The 18,843-nt window shown below is 43.6% G+C and overlaps 1 long non-coding RNA gene across 1 annotated transcript in view; it reads left to right on the plus strand.

Annotated features, from left to right (window-relative positions):
• The window catches only part of LOC141132456 (uncharacterized), a 431,887-nt gene that overhangs the window by 327,480 nt on the left and 85,564 nt on the right, over positions 1–18,843 (plus strand). Inside the window, exon 5 of the long non-coding RNA XR_012242906.1 lies at positions 5,357–5,430. This is a non-coding gene — a long non-coding RNA (uncharacterized lncRNA). The remainder of the gene's footprint in view (positions 1–5,356; positions 5,431–18,843) is intronic.

Consider the following 18,843-nt stretch of genomic DNA (forward strand, 5'->3'; position numbering starts at 1 on the left):
ATCTCGTATATAGTCCCTTATCCCCTCCAAGAACTTGCATACTATTGATGTTAGGCTAACTGGTCTGTAATTCCCAGGGATATATTTTGGCCCTTTTTTAAATATTGGTGCTACATTGGCTTTTCTCCAATCAGCTGGTACCATTCTAGTCAGTAGACTGTCAGTAAAAATTAGGAACAATGGTCTGGCAATTACTTGACTGAGTTCCCTAAGTACCCTTAGGGTGCAAGCCACCTGGTCCCGGTGACTTATTAATGATTATTTTATTCAAGTCTATTCCTAATTCTGCCCTCTGTTAGCCATGAGGTTGCTTCCTGTGATGTGTCATTAGGAAAAACACTGCAGTTTTAGTTACTGAAGCCCCCTGATTCCCTCGTGAAGACTGAGAAGAATAATAAATTCAATACTTCGCCATCTCACCATCCTTTGTATCCAGGTTCCCTTCCTCATTCTTTATGGGGCCAATATGGTCTGTCCTCCCTCTTTTACTGTTTATATACTTAAAGAATTTCTTGGGATTTTTTTGCTTTCCTCCGCCATGTGTCTTTCGTGTTCTATTTTAGCCACCCTAATTGTACCATAACATTTCTTGTTGCATTCTTTGAAAAATTTGAATGCTAATGATGATCCCTCAGCCTTGCATTTTTTGAAGGCCTTCTCCTTTGCTTTTATATGCATTTTTACATTGGCGTTAAGCCACCACCACTTTTGTTCGCACTTTTACATTTATTTCCCAATGGGATGCACTGGCTAATGGCCTTATTTAATATGATCTTTGTCAGGGATCAACAGCAGGAGAAGGGCTCTAGGACCCAGGATCTCTACCAGCACTTATGGCAGGAGAAGGACTTTAGGACCCAGCATCTCTGACAGGAGAAGCACTTTAGGACCCAGTATCTCTACCAGCAGGTCACATGGGCCTATATAAGGAAGTCTGCTGGTGTCTGCAATTGCTGGTTTGTCTTCAGCTCCCCCTGTGTTCCTGTGCCCTGTATTATCTGCTGATCTGATCTCCTCTGTACCGACCCGGCTTGTTTTGATCTGCTCTTACTGATCCTTTGGCTTGCCCCTGACTTCCTCCTGCCTGCTCCCAGCATCTGACCCCGGCCTGGCTTTTGGACTCTGCTTATCTTGCTCCCTGTACTAAGACACAGCTGATCTTAGGTCATTCTGATCCTGGACTGTCTTTCTGTGAATGACCCCTGGCCTGGCTCCCGGCTCCGCTATTCAGTTATTCCACTGGACTCTGTCTCCTGGACCCTTTCAAGCACGCCTGTCCCCAGCAACCTGGCACCCGTGCTTCTGTGGGCACCACACCTGCTGTTCCACCTTCAGTGGTGTTCTGCGCTCGGCCGCAAGGGGAGCCCTCCCAGCATCTCGGCCTCCTACCAAGTTACTGACACTCTTAAAGCAAACACATCTCTCCTCCGTGTTCTTTGTTCTTAAGATTTTATCCCAATTATCTTCTAGCAAGGGTCGTAGTTCAGGGAACTTGGCTCTTTTGAAATTCAGTGTCTTTGTATTCCTCTTATGTCTCCTCATTGTGTGATTTATACTGAAGTTAATTGACCTGTGATTGCTGTTTCCTAAATTGCCTCGTATTTCCACATCCGTGATTAGGTCTGTATTGTTGGTAATCAGTAGGTCTAGTAATGCTTTGTTTCTAATTTGCGCGTCTACCATCTGACCCATGAAATTTGCCTGCAAGACATTTAGGAACTGGCGAGCCTTAGAAGAATGTGTGGTTCCTTCCGCTTAGTCTATGTCTGGATGATTAAAATCACCCATTATGATGACACTTCCCATCCTTGCCGCTAATCCAAATTGTGATAGGAGGTTTGTCTCCCCCTCCTCCCCCAGGTTAGGGGGCCTATAGCATACTCCCAGTATTGCTTTCCCCTTAGTTTCCTCCCTTTGGGGCTCTACCCATAAGGATTCCACCTCCTCCCTTGCTCCCTTAGTGATGTCATGTCTCACATTCACTTGTACATTATTCTTGATATACAGTTCTCCCATCTTGTCCACCAGGCTCTTGGCATTGATGAACATGCCATGTAGTTTAGACCCATTGCATCCTGTCTTCTTATTGGGTTTTCCGAGGTTGCAAAAAGGACTTGTTACTATACTTTCCTACTTTCCTCGGGTTTATGTGCTTTAATCATTCTACCACTAATGCCCCCAATACTACCCTCTGGAATATGTTCCGCGCTGACTATCTCTACCTCTGGACCCCCCCCCTCATTGCCTAGTTTAAAAACCCCTCTAACTTTTGGGCCATCTTCACTCCCAGCAGATCTAAACCCTCCTCATTTAGCAGCCAGTGGAGCTCCTTGATAGGCCTCAGGCTTTAGGCCTAGCAGCCAGGAGCTGTTTCTCACGCACCCACCCAGACTGCAGTCTGGGCAGAGAAGACCTAGATCACCTGACTCTCTCCAAATAAATACCTTTTCCCAGCATTCATAGTGGCCAGGCTGAGAAAGGTATGTTTATTCATAACCTGAATTCACTGTAGCTCATCACAATAATGCCAAAAGCAACAGTGCCATCTACTGACAAAAGAGAGAAGCCACAACTGAAACAGGATTAGGAGAAAACCCATTTGATCAATAAAGACTACAAATTAGCCAGGATAGCTACCACCTACAGCTAAATTTACCTGTAGCCCTGTTTAGGACAAGGGTGCTACACATATTTAATATGAAAATGACCTAATTTTCAACTGGCTACTAGTATGCCAGATGGCACAGTCATCCAGCTTCTCTATACACTTACATTGAGATAAGAGAAGCTGTGCTGTAAAGACAACCCCATTACATTGTGGAAGGAATAACCTAAGGTTGCTGAGAATCATGTCTGCATTCCAGCACCTGACACCAAAAGAAGCCGAAATTGTTGGGTAGAGTGATCGCCTGCTGACAGTAAAAGTATAGTCCCAGCCGAAGGGGAGATAGACAGCACTACGATAGAGTGTGCTCAGGTAAGTAAACCACTGAACACCAATATCTGTGGGGATTCATTATTACAGCCTGCCAATAGCCACCAGTGCTGGAGTTGGGGCTTATTATTTTAGCCTACCTCTGAACACCAATTTTGTGTGGTGCTTATTATGACAGCCTGCCATTGAACACTTATGCTGGGAGGGTTATTACAGCCTGTCACTGACCACTTATGCTGGATAGTTTATTATTATAACCTGCTACTGATTACCAAAGCTGGTTGTTTAATATTACTGTCACTGAACACCACAGCATTTGAGAGGTATTATTACAGCCATTTACACTAATGCTGGAGGTTATTATTGCTGTCAGCGACACCAGTGATGGGGCTTATTTTACTCCCACACTACAAGTCATACACGTTGATGCAACATCCACTTTATTGGCCATGCATTCAAGTATTCAGCAGTTGCTGCATTTTTCCTCTTGGTCCCTTTACAGCATCCCTACCAACTATTTTCAAAAGTTGCAGCGGGACTTACAGTTGCTGTTGTTTGCCCTCCAACAGCCAATTCTGCTCCCACCTCCAGTGTGCATGAGGATACAATTGTATGGATATTACTAAAAGTAATGTTGATAAATAGGGAGGGGTTGTTAAAAAAATAAAATAAAAATGCTAGGTATACTATTGTCTGGTATCCTCTTACAGTAACTGGAGTGTGAGAGGAAAAAAGAAAGAAGCCAATCGGTTTATGTGCTGACAAGAAGCATGCTGATAGCAAGGGAAAGCATAGTGACAAAGAGATGAGTTTGTTATTGTGCTGCTTCTCCTTGATGTGTTTATTTAGACTTTTTGTATCATGTTGAATTGGCAGGAGATTGTGATTTAATCATCACATGCTTGTTGAAACAAAAGTCTGCTCTGACTTCTTAGCAGACCAGCATATGTTTCCTTCTCTTATATAAGCAGAAATGTCAAGGTTTGAGGCTTTATAAAAATAAAAACTGAGAATAATTTTAAGAAATAATGTTTTCACTTTCAATGTTTTCACAACTGTCACCCATGATTCACCCATTTTTCTATGTTTCTATGTTTTTCTATGTTTCTATCTTATGTGAAAATGGGTGAAGCTTGGGTGACAACATTGACAAATAGACCCTTTAGATCTGAATTTTTTTTCCCTCTGGCTAATCATCTAGATAGATACTGCATTTAAAGCTGAATTTGCTGACTTACTATGGGTCAAGTCCAACTCAGTGCATGCCACCTCGTGAAATTATCTCTTTATTTACAATTTACATTTATATTGAGGGTCAGAAGCATAGCTATCGCTATACTTCTGGTGCTCTGATGCTGAAACCTCTAGTCTGCAGAGTCGTATGCAGCTGCTTAGGCTGCACCTCCCCTTCTTCTGCGCAATCACAGAGTGCTTTATATTATGTGAACCCATTCACAAAATACAAAGCCTACAGTGAATGGACAGCTGAAGGGAGGGGCGGGAAAAGCCGCTGTGTGAGAATGCAGCATCTCTCATGTCAGAGCGTCGAGAGTATAGTGATAGCTTGTACTCACAGCGCTCCATGAAAATGAAAATAAAAAGAGAAGTCCGTGAGGTGGGAAGCACCTCATTGGACGTAACCTATAGTATGCCAGCACATTTTAGAAGGAGGCTGAATTCCTGTAGTTCAGCTTTGACATCACTACTGAACAGCTGCTAGAGTAAAATCAAGTACTGGACCAACAAACTAGAGAATGAGACTGAGTCTGAGCAAATCCGTGTGCTTGCACTGAAAAAAGCACAACAATAAAGAACAATTGCTATACTACAAAGCAACAAATAAAGTATACTTATGTAATTGGCAATTCACCACTTATCCTATGTACAAGCTATATGTGGCATTTGTAACCGTTACTTTGTAACATGTTACTAAGTAACATAACAGAAGCTTTATGTTTTATATAGATCTGTTTTAAAATGTAACATTTTCACTTTATTCATATTTTTTCTCTACCATATGTGTTATTTATTTAAAGGTAAAGGTACCTTTTAATTTCCTTTTAATGTTGCATAAAGCTGTCATTAAATGCAAATCCTCAAGATTACATATAAAAGGTTTTTCTGTTTGCAGTACATTCACTTTCTGACAGCGTTGCACTGCTCCAGCTTCTGTGCTGTAAATAAATATGCTTGCTTGTTAACAGGTCAATAAGTACATTGGTGTAAAACACTGATGAAACCAATTTACTTCTAAATTATTTATAGTACTTAAATGTAGGACATGCTGCCTCGCCATTAAATGCTTCATTCCCTATTAGTTTAGACTGCAAAGCAACAACAAAAATCAAATGGGATAAAACTATAGGGATTGTAGTTTTACAAATGTTTGCATATTTAATGTTTTACTTTTTTCCATTTCAGATGTTCACACTGATTTTATCCTGATTAACTGATCCGTAAAAGACTAAACAGCTGGGACTTCAGCTTTGACGATTGTAAGTAAAGAGCTACAACACTGAATTTACATTTTTCAACTCTTGCTGTTATTAAGTATCTGCATTGCCAGTTTACTATTCAAATGCAGAGCACTGAAGAACCTGAACACTTGACTGTCAATATCCAGTTCAATATGTGTAACAATGGCATGGAAACTTTGCTACATGAAGGGGTTAATTGACCAACCAACCACTAATTAACATGCGGGAGTGAAAGCAGAGATGAGCAAATTGATTATTGAACATTGTGAATCGAAGTAGAACAGGCCAATCAGATTTGCTGTTTCTGTCCATGAATATTCATTTGCAAGTTCTAGGTGTAATTAATTCCACAGCGTTAAAACGATGTGATGAACTGTGCAATTCAAGTCAAAATATCAAAAAATCGCATAGTCTGATTTGCCGTGAAACCTGAATCGAATTATCTCTAGCTGTTATTTAGCGATCCTTTCCTTTTCTCCACACAGAAGGAAATGATCATTCCACTGAACATGAAAAAAATATGACGCTCCCATAGGACAACTATCTTGAGTCGTTTCTCTTTCCCTCCTACCTTAGTCCAATAGCTAGTCTTAATATCATGCTCTATGGTCAGACAAGGCAGGTGAAGAGGGGGCGGGGGGTTTGAAAGACAGTTTGTGCGCTCTATAGAAGCCATGACAAGGAGATTTAGGTAAACCTGTCATCTTATTCTACCAGCGGTTTAATTCTAGGTGTATGGCTACAGTTTGGGGAAAGTAAGTTGCAGACAACTTATTTTGGAATCTCAGCAGTCGGGATAACAATGACTAGAACTCTTGGTGAGAAATTTGCTCATTTATGGTCAACGTTATTTCCTGTTATGATGGCAAAATATAGAAATATATCTTCAGTACACTATGCACTATTGTCAGAGCCAGCGCCACCATAAGGCAGCTCACGCAGCTGCCTGAGGGCGCCAGGGTGGCGGGGGTGGTAAATTCCCATACCTTCTGGATTAGTTCTGGAGTCCTGGTGAATCCTGAAGCAGACCACTTGGCTCCAGTCACTGGCCCAGGTGGACCGCACTAGTGTTGGCACCATAGTCACCCGCCCCGCATCTTGTGCAGGGTGTTTGGGCCCCACATGCTGCAATCTCTGCTTTGCACGGCACCCAGCATCTCTCCCCTCCCACCAGCCACCTTTTACAGAGCGGTCTGAAGCCGCAGTCTCCACCTCCTCGGCTGTGATGCATTCCTATACACAGACAGGAGGAGCCGGGGAGGAGGAGAGACATCGCTAAGCATGCTCTGTGCTGATCTGAGGTCTGTAATTATTGCACACAGTATAGATGACACTTGCGAGGGGGTGGGGGGGGTGGGAAAGGGAACACAGCAGGAGGGTGAGGGAGACCAGGTGGAAATACTTGCAGTGATTTTGGGGGTGTGGGGGGGAGGCTAAAAGGATACTGTATGTCCTAGGGGGTGTTTTGAGAGGAGAGGGAACTTGTGCTAGAAGGGGGGGGCGGCCATTAAATTAGACCCCCCCAGCACAAATCCTCTTCCCTCCCAAAGGGCCCCCTAGGACAAACAGTATCCTCTTAGACCCCCGCCTCCACCTAAATCAAAGAGATGCTGGCTTCTACAAAGGGGACAAACAAGGCATCTGGGACCCCGGGCATCCCGCTAGAGATGCGGGGCAATTGTCTAGGTGCTTACATTAGTGCGCCCCTGCCAGGCAAATCAGTGGATCCAGGTGGTGGAAGTTTTTTCGGCATTGGGTTCCAGGATTTAGGGCCAGTTTACACCATGAATTGCACAGGAACACACTTGTGATTTACATGCTTTCCAGGTGCAGTGCAATTTCAACCCATTCGTTTGAATAGGCTGAAATCATACCAGAATGCGCAAAGAGTTATAAGAGACTCAGGAAACAGATCACATGGTATTATTGTGAACTTGGTGTTGAATCATTCACTTTAAAGTGGTTGTAAACCCTAACAGACCATTTTGTAATAAGGCTTACCTGTAGCTACCCAGGATATCTCCTAAACCTGCACGGTTTAGGAGACATCCCCTGTATTTGCATCATCGGCATGACATCATCAGCACATGTCCACTGACACAAACTGAAGCAATGGCACGTATGTGCTGTTGCCTCAATAAGTGTGCCATTACCGTACGCAAGCACGGGAGTGATGTCATCGTGGCTCCGGCCAATCACAGCGCCGGAGCGGCAATACATGGAATTAACCCCCGGGAGTGATGTACGGGCGCCGGAGCGAGGGCTTCGATCTCAGGTAAGTTAGTATTACATAATGAGCTAGTATGATATGCATACTAGCTCATTATGCCTTTGTCTTGCAGGTGTTAGTTTTTTTTCAGTTTTTTTTTTTTTTTTTTAAAGTGGGTTTACAGCCACTTTAAAGTCATCACAGAAATCTAAGGGGCACCCTTTACGTTTAGAGGAAAAAAGATTTAATCTCCAAATACGGAAGATCTGTGAAAATGTGGAATAGGCTCCCTCCAGGGGTGATTCTGGCAAGCTCAGTCGATTGCTTTAACCACTTCAATACCAGGCATTTACCCCCCTTCCTTCCCAAGACAATTTTCAGCTTTCTGCGCTGTCGCTGTTTAAATGACAATTGCGTGGTCATGCTATACTGTACCCAAACAGAATTTTTACCATTTTGTTCCCACAAATAGAGCTTTCTTTTGGTGGCATTTGATCACCTCTACGGTTTTTATTTTTTGCTAAACAAATAAAAAAAGACCGCAAATTTAAAAAAAAAAAATTTGCTTTTGTTTCTGTTATAAAATTTTGTAAATAAGTAAGTTTTCCTTCACTGATGGGCACTGATAAGGCGGCACTGACGGGCACTGATAAGGCGGCACAGATGAGGTGGCACCAATGAACGGGCACTGACAGGACCCCACGATGGGTACTGATATGAGAAATGGGCACTGGTAGGTGACACTGATGGGTGGCACTGATATGCAGCACTGATGGGCATTGATAGGCGGCACTGATGGGCACTCATGGGTGTCACTGATGGGCACTGATAGGTGCTGATAGGCGACACTGATGGGCACTGAAGGCGGCAAAGACGGGTAATTATGGGTGGCACTGATAGGCGGCACTGATAGGCGGCACTGATAGGCGGCACTGATAGGCGGCACTGATAGGCGGCACTGATAGGCGGCACTGATAGGCATCACTGGTGGCAGTGGTAGGCATTTTGAGTGGGCACTGATTGGCAGCTGCCTGGGCATTGATTGGCAGCTGCCTTGGCACAGATTTGCATTTCCCTGGTGGTCTAGGGGGGGCATACCTGGTGGTCCAGTGTGGATGACCATCCTGGTGGTCCTAGGTGGCATGATGGTGGTCCTGGTCCTGTCAGGAGAGCAGCCAATCGGCTCCCCTCTACTCGTGTCTGTCAGACGCGAGTGAGGAAAAGTCATTCAATGGCTCTTCCTGTTTACATCGTGATCAGCCATGATTGGACACATCGGTGTAGAGGTGTGTCAAACTGACACACTGCACCACGGACAATCGCAATGCATGCCCTCATGGCCGCACTGCGGCTGTTATCCTGCTGGACGTCATATGAAGCTCAGTCGGGATAACACAACCACCGCCCGGCCGTCATTTTGCTATAGGCCGGGCGGGAAGTGGTTAAAAAAGGCCTGGATTCTTTCCTAAATGTACACAATATAACTGGGTACTAACATTTAGGTAATATAACAGGTAAAGTTGATCCAGGGAAAATCCGATTGCCTCTCAGGGGATCAGGAAGGATTTTTTTTTCCCCTGCTGTAGCAAATTGGAGCATACTTTGCTGGGGTTTTTTGCCTTCCTCTGGATCAACTGTGAGTAGGTTTGTGTATATAGGATTGTATTTTTTTTTTTTTTGGTTGAACTTGATGGACTTGTGTCTTTTTCCAACCTGACTATATAAGTCTGTATCTATGTATTACTGTACCATACAATCCAGTGCAGATTGCAACTGCAGTGCGTTTTGAATATGGTGCAGGGAACGCACATAGACCGCAGGTTTCCCGCAGTGCGTAGTGGTGTGAACTGGACCTTAGTCTGGATTTGTGGGCTTTTGTTTTTATCTCAGGAAGGTCCCACAAAAAGCAGGACAGTTAGAAAGTATTTTTGATTGATTTGTATTAGAGGAGGAGAGGATTTATACTGGGAAGGAGGAGTTAGGTGGCAGGATTTATGAGAAAACTAAGCAGCGGACTGGTGCTGACGTGGGAAATTGGGGGGGATTTGGGGGGTGGTGCTTTTGTGCTGGGATGAGAATTTGTGTTGGGGGGTATTTAGGGTGTGGGAGAAGATTTTGCTCTAGGAAGGGGGATTTGGGGGAGGGAATTTGTGCTATAAATGGGGAAAATTTTTACACTGGGAGGAAGATCTGTGCTAGGAGAGGGATTGGGTTTGGGGGATTTATTTACTGGAAGAATAAATGTGGGGGGATTTGTTGTGTTGGGAAGGGGGATTGGGGGAAAAGATGATTTGTGCTGGGGGGATTTGGAGAGGGGAATTAGGTGAGAGAGGATTTGTATTAGAATGGGGGGTTGTGCTGGGAGGGAGAGTTTTGGGCGTGGGAGAGGATTTATTCTGAGAGGGGTATTGGGGGTAGGAGGATTGGTGCTAGGAGGGGAATTGGGGGGTGTGGGGATAAGTGCTAGAATGCGGAAGAAGGGGGATTGTGCTGGGACTGGGGATTTAGGGAGGTGGAGGAGGTGGGGCGCTTACAAATTAGTGCTAGATTTTTTATTTTTTTGGAGGGTAGGGAGTGGGGATTTTTGCTGAAAGGGTGAATTTGGGGGGGGGGGGGGTTGAATTTGTACTCTCCTTCTCGCTACACTACTGTCCCCTGCACTCTGTGCATTACACTCCTGTCCCCTGCATTCTGTGCCTCATCTATTCCTAAACCCAACGCTGACTACAGCTTTCTGAGTGTTACATACTCCTGATTCTTGAACACATTGCATTACACACCCTGGACCCCTGCAGTCGGCGTTATGCATCCTAAACCCAAGACTAACTGTAGCACCCTGTTCATTGCACATTCCCGACCCCTCGCCTTACACACTCCTGCACTATATACACAATGCTGTACATTATATACTTCTCACCAAAGTGTTCATTGTCTTAACAGTTGCTGGTTGCTATGCAGTCCTGGACTATTTTAAAGAAGGTCTTCTTTAAGATAGACTCAGATAAAGTGTAAGCTCTCTGTATATTATTAGAAAGAGTGCAGCGCATAAAACCTTCATATAACATAGAGAAACAGTACATATAAAAGTCCAAAAATAATCCAGAAGAAGGTAGGAGGAGGACTAGCAGTCCCAGCAAGCACTAGAAAGATTCCACGTGACAAGGCACAAATTTAGATGCAGTAGTGATAAACCCCCCACCTCCAGAGCACTCACTTCGCTCACATCAGGATGTGGACCACTGAGCTAACAGATGGTCAACAGCACATGTACCATATGGGTAAATCATCCGGGCAGGGGCCAGGAACTCCAACCAATATCCCCAGGGGTATAGATGGTGAGACAAAAACAAATCTAAGTGCTCACAGGTAACTAGTTGTAAAAGCTTTATTTAAAAAAAAAAATGACTACTCACAAAGGGCTTAATCAAAAAGTGCATTTCCAGAGCAGACTCTGTGGTGTAAGAAACCCAGGACAGCAGCGGGTGACGTCAGAACGTGACTCCTCTCTCGTACGCGTTACGTTCACAGGGCCATTGTACATCATCTGTCCTCTTATATACATAACCGTCGTCATGGAAACCATGATGTGCTCAGGACCTGCGGCAAACGCCACTTCCCTAATGTGAAAAGAGAGACTCTGTCAAGCATACAGAATACTGACCCTTAATGGCCAATTTAAAAAAGCACTAAGGAAAAATCTATGGATAAATATATATATAAAAATAAATCATTAAATGGAACCAAACACCCGCTGTCTTCCTGAATAATCATACACCATTTACATTAAAACATCAACAGTAAACCGTATAAAAATGTCATAGAGACAATAATGAATTAAAGGTGTATATAATAACAAAAAAAAAAATCCCTATCAGAAATGAAACAGTTCAAATCTAAATCAATATTTAATCCTTCAGGCGATAATACCTTTGCCGCAAAGATCCAGAATGATTTCCTCTGGCTAAGGCGACGGATGTAATTACCCCCCCCCCGCCAGTGTCTGTCAACCTTCTCAATGTCCCAAAATTTTAGACCCCTAGGATCCCTATCATGACAAACTCTGAAGTGTTTCAAAACACTATGCGATCATAGTTCTTTTTTTATGTTATTCACATGTTCCCCAATGCACACACTAAGGGACCTAGATGTTCTACCAATATACTGGAGTCCACAATTGAACTTCAGCAGATACCCCACCGCTTGTGTGCTGCATGTTATCACATTTTTAATCTGATAATTCCAATTGGTAGAGGTAGAAATAAACTCTTTGTTTTTTGATGTTACATTTACATTGTTTGCATGCTGGACACCTACCACAGGCATAGAAACCCAACAAGAATGAAAAAATCCTATTTTCCCTAATCATAGGTGGGTCAATCACTCCAGGGGCAATGACATCTCTCAAGGTCGGTGCTCCTCTATACATACATTGGGGACGATTAGGGTGAACTACACACAACACTCTATCTATCTTTCTTGAGCACTTCCCAATGTTTCAAAACAATCTGCTCAAACTGCCTATATTGCACATTGTAATCGAGAACAATTTTATACTCCTGTTTAATTTTATTTTTATTCTTTCCTCCATTGGAATCTGTAACCAATGCTTGTCTGTCTAGACTCCCCTATTTTATCCCTATGACGGGAGGGCCCGTGGAACCCAGAATCCCTTGGAAAGGTTGGGAAACCCTTGTTTCAGCTCATATGCACCTCTTAGTTATAAGTCACCCTGTGCCATCCTGGCACAGGGTGATTGAGAAAATATATCTTGGATTACTTAAAATGGGACAGTAATATTTATACACAATATCTCCCAGGATATATGTAAAGACTATTCTTGGTATGTTTGATTCCGAACTCAACATGTTAGTTGAGAGAGCTGATCACATTGGCCTCTGTACAATGTAGGAGACAGGACAACTCCCGCTGGAGCTCCTGCTATTGTGAGAAGGTGTCCTGTGTTTATACTTATGATAATGTATAATCTACTGTGTGAAGGTCAGTGACAACGAGTCACTTGTTGACCTGTAGTGAAATACTGATTAATCATAACAATGCCCAGGAGGGCACGGAGTCACATCGGCTGCTTTAAGGGATTAGTTAATTAGCTTATGTTAATTTATGGTTCTGGTTACAGGTGTATTGTTAAAGTAATATGAGCAGGAGGTAGGAACCTCCTCTTTAACTGTATATAAGACTTGTATTTTGGTTCTAATAAAACAGTCCATGTTCAGCAACTAAACAAGTATCATCTTGTTTTGTGCTTGTGAACGGTTGGAATATCTGATATCTATATTCAGGCTGGGAGGAAGTGGTCTATGACGAAAACACTCAAGCGGACGTTTCGTTACAATCCCTATCTGTGTTGACCTGCGCCATTTGGTAACCCTTTTGGAGAAACCTTTTTCGCCAGGACTTGTGATTGATCCTGGTAATCCGAATCCAAGGCATAATTGCACCTTAGGCAAATAAATTGGCCCCTAAGGATGTTACACAACCAACTGCTCTAGTGACAGCTATCTAGTGGGATGTACCCATTCCTATCTGTGGGCTTAAAATAATTGCGTGTTTTAAAATATAGTTACATAGTAGGTGAGGTTGAAAAAAGACACAAGTCCATCAAGTCCAACCTATGTGTGTGATTATGATCTCCCTCCTTTAAAATTTCCAAATCCAGGAATACCAAAGGTTTGGTATCAATGCTCCAAGAAATATTTACGGTGGTGCTATTCAGCCTAAGCAAAAATGCCTCAAGGCTGTGTAAATCACCATCCCAAACCATAAATCAAGTAATCAATGTAGCATTTGTAGCAAACTAGTTGCCCAGGACACTCATGGAAAATGGACAACTCCTCCCACAGAGCCATGAATACATTTGCTACACTAGGGGCAAACTTAGCCCCCATGGCTACGCCCATAATTTGGAGGAAAAATTGCCTATCATACAAGAAGTAGTTTTTTGTGAGGCAAAATTCCAAACACTGGAGCAAAAACGTCTTAGGAAAACCATTGAGATTCAAATTATTCAAAGCCCATTTAACAGAAGCTTTAGCCTCCCGATGACCAATAATTGTATATAAGGCGTTTATATCAGCTGTAACTAATATACTACTACTGGTACAGAGGAGAGTTTCCATAATTTGTATGATGTGCTTAGTGTCTCTAAGAAAGGCTAGAGTATCACATACTAGAGGTTTTATAACGAAGTCTATATATTGACCAAGGCGGGGCAATGGGTCTCCCAAGGGGGAACTAGGCATCCTTGTGAATTTTGGGTAGGCAATAAATTATAGGTGTCCTACATGCACTTGGATCCAAATAGTTAGCCTCCTTCTTAGTAATAAGCTTACGTTTCAAACCCTTATGGACCAATGAAGATAACTCCTCTTTATACTGAAAAATCAGATCGTTCTTATTGCATAGGTGTTATGGTCCCCTAACAGTCGTTGCATTTCTTCCCTATAAAAGGATTTACTCATTACTACTAAGCCACCCCCCTTGTCTTCGGGGAGGATCACTTATGCCCTGTACACACGGGCGGACTTTTTCGACAACAAAGGTCTTTCGAACGTGATGACCTATGTGATGACCTACGACCAGACTAAAATAAGGAAGTTCATAGCCAGTAGCCAATAGTTGCCTTAGTGTCGGTTTTCGTCCGTCGGACTAGCATACAGAAGAGCGGATTTTTCGTTAGGAACTGGGTCCGGTGGAGTTCCGACGTAAAGATTTGAAACATGTTCCAAATCTAAAGTCCATCAGATTTTCGACAGAAACAGTCCGCTGAAGGTCCGATGAAGCCCACACATGGTCGGATTGTCCCCCGGACCAGTCCTCTCAAAAAGTCAGCTCGTGTGTACAGGGCCTTATTCTTTTTTAGATTCCAATGAGGAAATACCATTTTTAATGTAAGAAGGATTTCTTTCTTTAACTTCATGTTTTCTAAATCACTTATTACCATATTCCTGAATACATCTATATGCTTCGTGTCTACATTGGGGGGATTGAAAATGAATTTATTCTTCAAATTAGAATGCGTCCCCACAGGGACTAACGAGGCCCTTTCTGCAGGCTTAGATAGAAAATACTTCTTAATGTTCAGACTCCTAACAAACTTTTGAAGGTTGACATGTGTGAAATTTACTAAGATTACATACGGGGGGGTGTGGCTTGGCGCGCGACGGGAATGGTCGCACATTGAAGGAGCTCTGGCACACACACAGCCTTCTTAGCCCTATCTCCCAACCTTCCGGCCTCAGATGCCGAACAAAAGGCTCAGCAGCACACCGCACTCCCACCCGAGACGAGGGTCCGTGACCAATTCGGCCAGAAACATTGTGGACATCTTCAAAGCGAAGCCCGAGGCCTGCAGCAGTGCGAGGAGCGCTAAGATGGCACCGCCGCTGCATGAGGAGGATCTTAGTGAGGACTCACAATCTGCCACTGAAGAATATGGTAGGGGGGCATCCTGATCCAAGCATCCCCTCACTCATGCAGATATGTCTGTGTTTGCTGCAGACATCAAATCCACGTTCTCTGCGGCCATAACAGACTTGAAAACGAACTTTCTGGCCATGACCGAGAAGATGGCGGCCGCAGAAACTGCAGGCAAACACAGGAATAAAGCTATCCATAGGCTAGAGAGAGTGGCCACCTCACAACACATCACTTTATTGAAATGAACAGACACATTGAGGACCTTGACAAGTGAGTGAGGGGGATCCCTAAAACAGTAGAACAAGACCAGATCATCCCTGCCTTTCAACGAGTCTTTAATAGCCTGCTGGAGAGACAGGAGGACACCGGGATAGAGTTTGTGAAGGCACACAGAGCACTTAGGCCACAGGGACCCAATAATACCCCACCGAGAGGTGTGATATGCTGCCTGCAGAACTTTACTCTTAAAGAGATTATGTGCAAAGCTAGACGGAACGAGCAGATTATTTTCAATGGCGCAAACATTATGCTGTTCCAGGACCTTTCACAGATAATTTTGAAGAACTGTAGGGCACTTCGCCCCCTGCTGGAAAAGTTTAGAGAAAAAGAACTGAGATACACATGGAGGTTTCCATTCGCTCTGAATGTTTCATGGAATGGCCAGCAACACAGCTTGTGCACACCTATTGATCTGCAGGACTTTTGCGAGGCACTTGATTTGGGCCACATAGAACTACCGGACTGGTTTTAGACTTCACCCTGACTCCACTGGCAAGAAGCCCACCGTGATCCCCACTATCCTCTTCAGACAAGAGACAATCCAAGAAGCAAAAGCCTAGTTGGTATGGGGGATCCAAAATGGGAACACCCAAGCGCCAAATGGATGAACGAAGAGAACAAGAAGCAGAATAAGCCTGGACAGGGACGCTCTTAATTTTTTCTTCAACCCCTAACTGTCTAGTCCCTCCTCATCCTTAACTGAGGTGTACTGATCTCTCCCCCTCCTCACACCCGATGCCACCCTGCTAAAAGTCACTAATTCAGAAATGCTGTAAGCTGCCTCACCCATTAAGTATTTGCGGTTAGTGACAGAGCCCGGCACCTCTGATTGCTCCTGCCCCCTCACCCTCCACCCCCTGCTTCTAATAATGACACTTCCCCCTATAATTACCCTGATTCTGTTGCTGGACTTTACTTTACGGGGGTTTTGTGGATGTGTATGGGGGGGGGCTGGGAGACTGGGAGGGAGGGCTTGGTCTTATTGGTCCTGTTGACCCAAAGTTTTTGTTCACTAGAGCTTTTGTTCACCAGAACTCCTGTTAATGCTACCAAGTCGGGTAGATTTAAAATTTTTGTTCATAATTCTAGGCTCATAGATAAAAGGTTGTGTGTGTTGCAACCCAATTGCTCATTCTGGTTTGATTTTTATCTAACTTTCAATAACTGTTAGAACTGGTGACTAACCGTTCAGCCGTTAGTTTCCTCCCCTTATCCAAACCAAGTGTCCTCGTAGCCAGTTGTCTGGTACCTGGTACACCAAGTTTTTACCCTTAGCGATAGTATAATATAATATTTTATTTATATATATATATATATATATATATATATATATATATATATATATATTTTATAAAAAATCTGTGAGGGGATATCTTTAACTCTCTACATCCGCCTGCTAAATCTTTCTCTCTTTTTCCTCTTTTCTTTCTGTTATTTGGTATCACATTTCTACTGCCTATACTAGAGGTGTCTTTACTTGATATTGACTTGGTATTCATAGTTTTGTTTTGAAGAGCTGCTCCTGAGCATTCCCTCCTGAGTCCACCAGATGGTGTATAAGGAATGGGACCTGGTCCTTTTGTGATGTCTCGCAATGTCAGAGGGCTAAATATACCGAAAAACGCACTACTCTACTGAGGGAATGTAAAAAAGGTAGGCCACACTTTGTGTTCCTCCAAGAAACGCGCTTTAAAACACACCAAATACCCAAACTGACAGACTCCTTTTTTAGAGAAGCCTATCACGCCACGAACAATGACTCCAAGTCCAAGCGGGTCACAATCCTAATAAGCAAAGAAGCCCCTTTTAACCTGGGAGAAACACTAATAGACCCAAAAGGCAGATTTATCTTCCTGAAAGGGTTATACAAAAATCTCCCTATCACGTTGGCTAACGTGTATTTTCCCAACAAATCCCATGTCACCTTCTGCCAACGAATGGTGCGGGAACTCCAGGGTTTTATGTCAGGATGTTTGGTCTTGGGCGTGGATTTTAACGTACCCCTAAATGCTCTAAATGACATGTCCAATGGGAGAACTTGCATCACTGACAAAATCCTCAAGAAACTTAAGACCATGTTACAATCCCTACATCTAATTGATACCTGGCGCTTTATGCACCCAGATGGCCGTGACTTTACCTGCTACTTTGCAGAAGCCTGAAACATGGAGACTTAATGCCTCCTTGCTTACTGACCCAGCTCTCCTTCCCAAACTTACTACGGCCCTTAAAGTATTTTTTCAATACAATAACTCCCCTGATGCAGATCCACTTGCAATTTGGGAGGCACACAAATGTACCTTGAGAGGGGAGCTTATCAGAATGGGGACTCAGAGCAAGAGAGAGAGAGAGACAAAAATATTGCTACCTTAACAGACCGTATTAAACACTTAGAATCGCTTCCTAAACAATCTCTAACCACTCAAACGGCGTAAACGCTTTTAGACACCAGGATAGCCCTTCAGCAGATTTATTCATTATAGATCAAAAAGATTTCTGTTCTTTAAGAAAAAACTATATTACGAATCAGGAAACAAGTCGGGTAAATTTCTCGCTAGGGCTCTGAGGGAACAGACTGCTAGCACTCTCATAACAGGGATTCGAAGAGAAGACTGGAAAGCAGACGTAACAACGGAGGCTATTGCCCAGCACTTCCATAAATTTTATATGAAACTGTACAACCTCCCACCACAACATAGACAGGGAAACACACTGGAAGATAGACAGCAAATCATAAGGGACTACGTAAAAAGAAGTGGCATGCCCTCGTTAACAGACGAGAACATACCACTTTTGGGGAGCCCGAGTGAAGCTTCGGAAATTACGCATACAATTAAAAATTTGAAACCGGGCAAAAGCCCAGGCCCCTGATTGATATACATCCATCTATTATAAAACTCTTACTAACATTTTGACTGACCCACTCCGGGCGGCCTTGAACTCATTATCCGTCACACCAGACTTCCTTTCTGCCTTTATTACAGTGATACCGAAACTGGGAAAGGGCACCACAGACTGTGCCGGTTATCGTCCCATCTCGTTATTGAATCTAGACGTAAACATTTTTGCAAAAATCTTAGCGACAAGACTGAGCCGCCTTCTGATGAGCTTGATTGGCTCTGAACAGGTGGGCTATACCTAGAGGCCAAAGACAATGTGATCAAGGCGTTGTTACTAACCCACATGGCTCATGCCAGGAATATCGGGAGCCTTCTCCTGTCCACGGACGCGGAGACGCCTTCGATAGGATCGCCTGGGACTTTATGATAGCTGTCTGCGAGAGGATAGGTTTCGGACCCCATATGATGGCTAGGATAGTAGCACTCTACCAAAAGCCCTCAGCGAAGCTAAAAATTCATGGAACACTAGCCAATAAGGTACTTATCTCGAATGGCACTAGGCAGGGCTGCCCTCTCTACCCCCTCCTTTTCATACTCTCTCTAGAGCCATTAAGCAGATCGATCAAAGCAAATGCGGACGTTACCGGCTTTCAGGTTGAGGACAGG

The sequence above is a fragment of the Aquarana catesbeiana genome, linkage group LG03 (assembly GCF_042186555.1).
Source record: "Aquarana catesbeiana isolate 2022-GZ linkage group LG03, ASM4218655v1, whole genome shotgun sequence".
NCBI classification, from domain to species: Eukaryota; Metazoa; Chordata; class Amphibia; order Anura; family Ranidae; genus Aquarana; species Aquarana catesbeiana.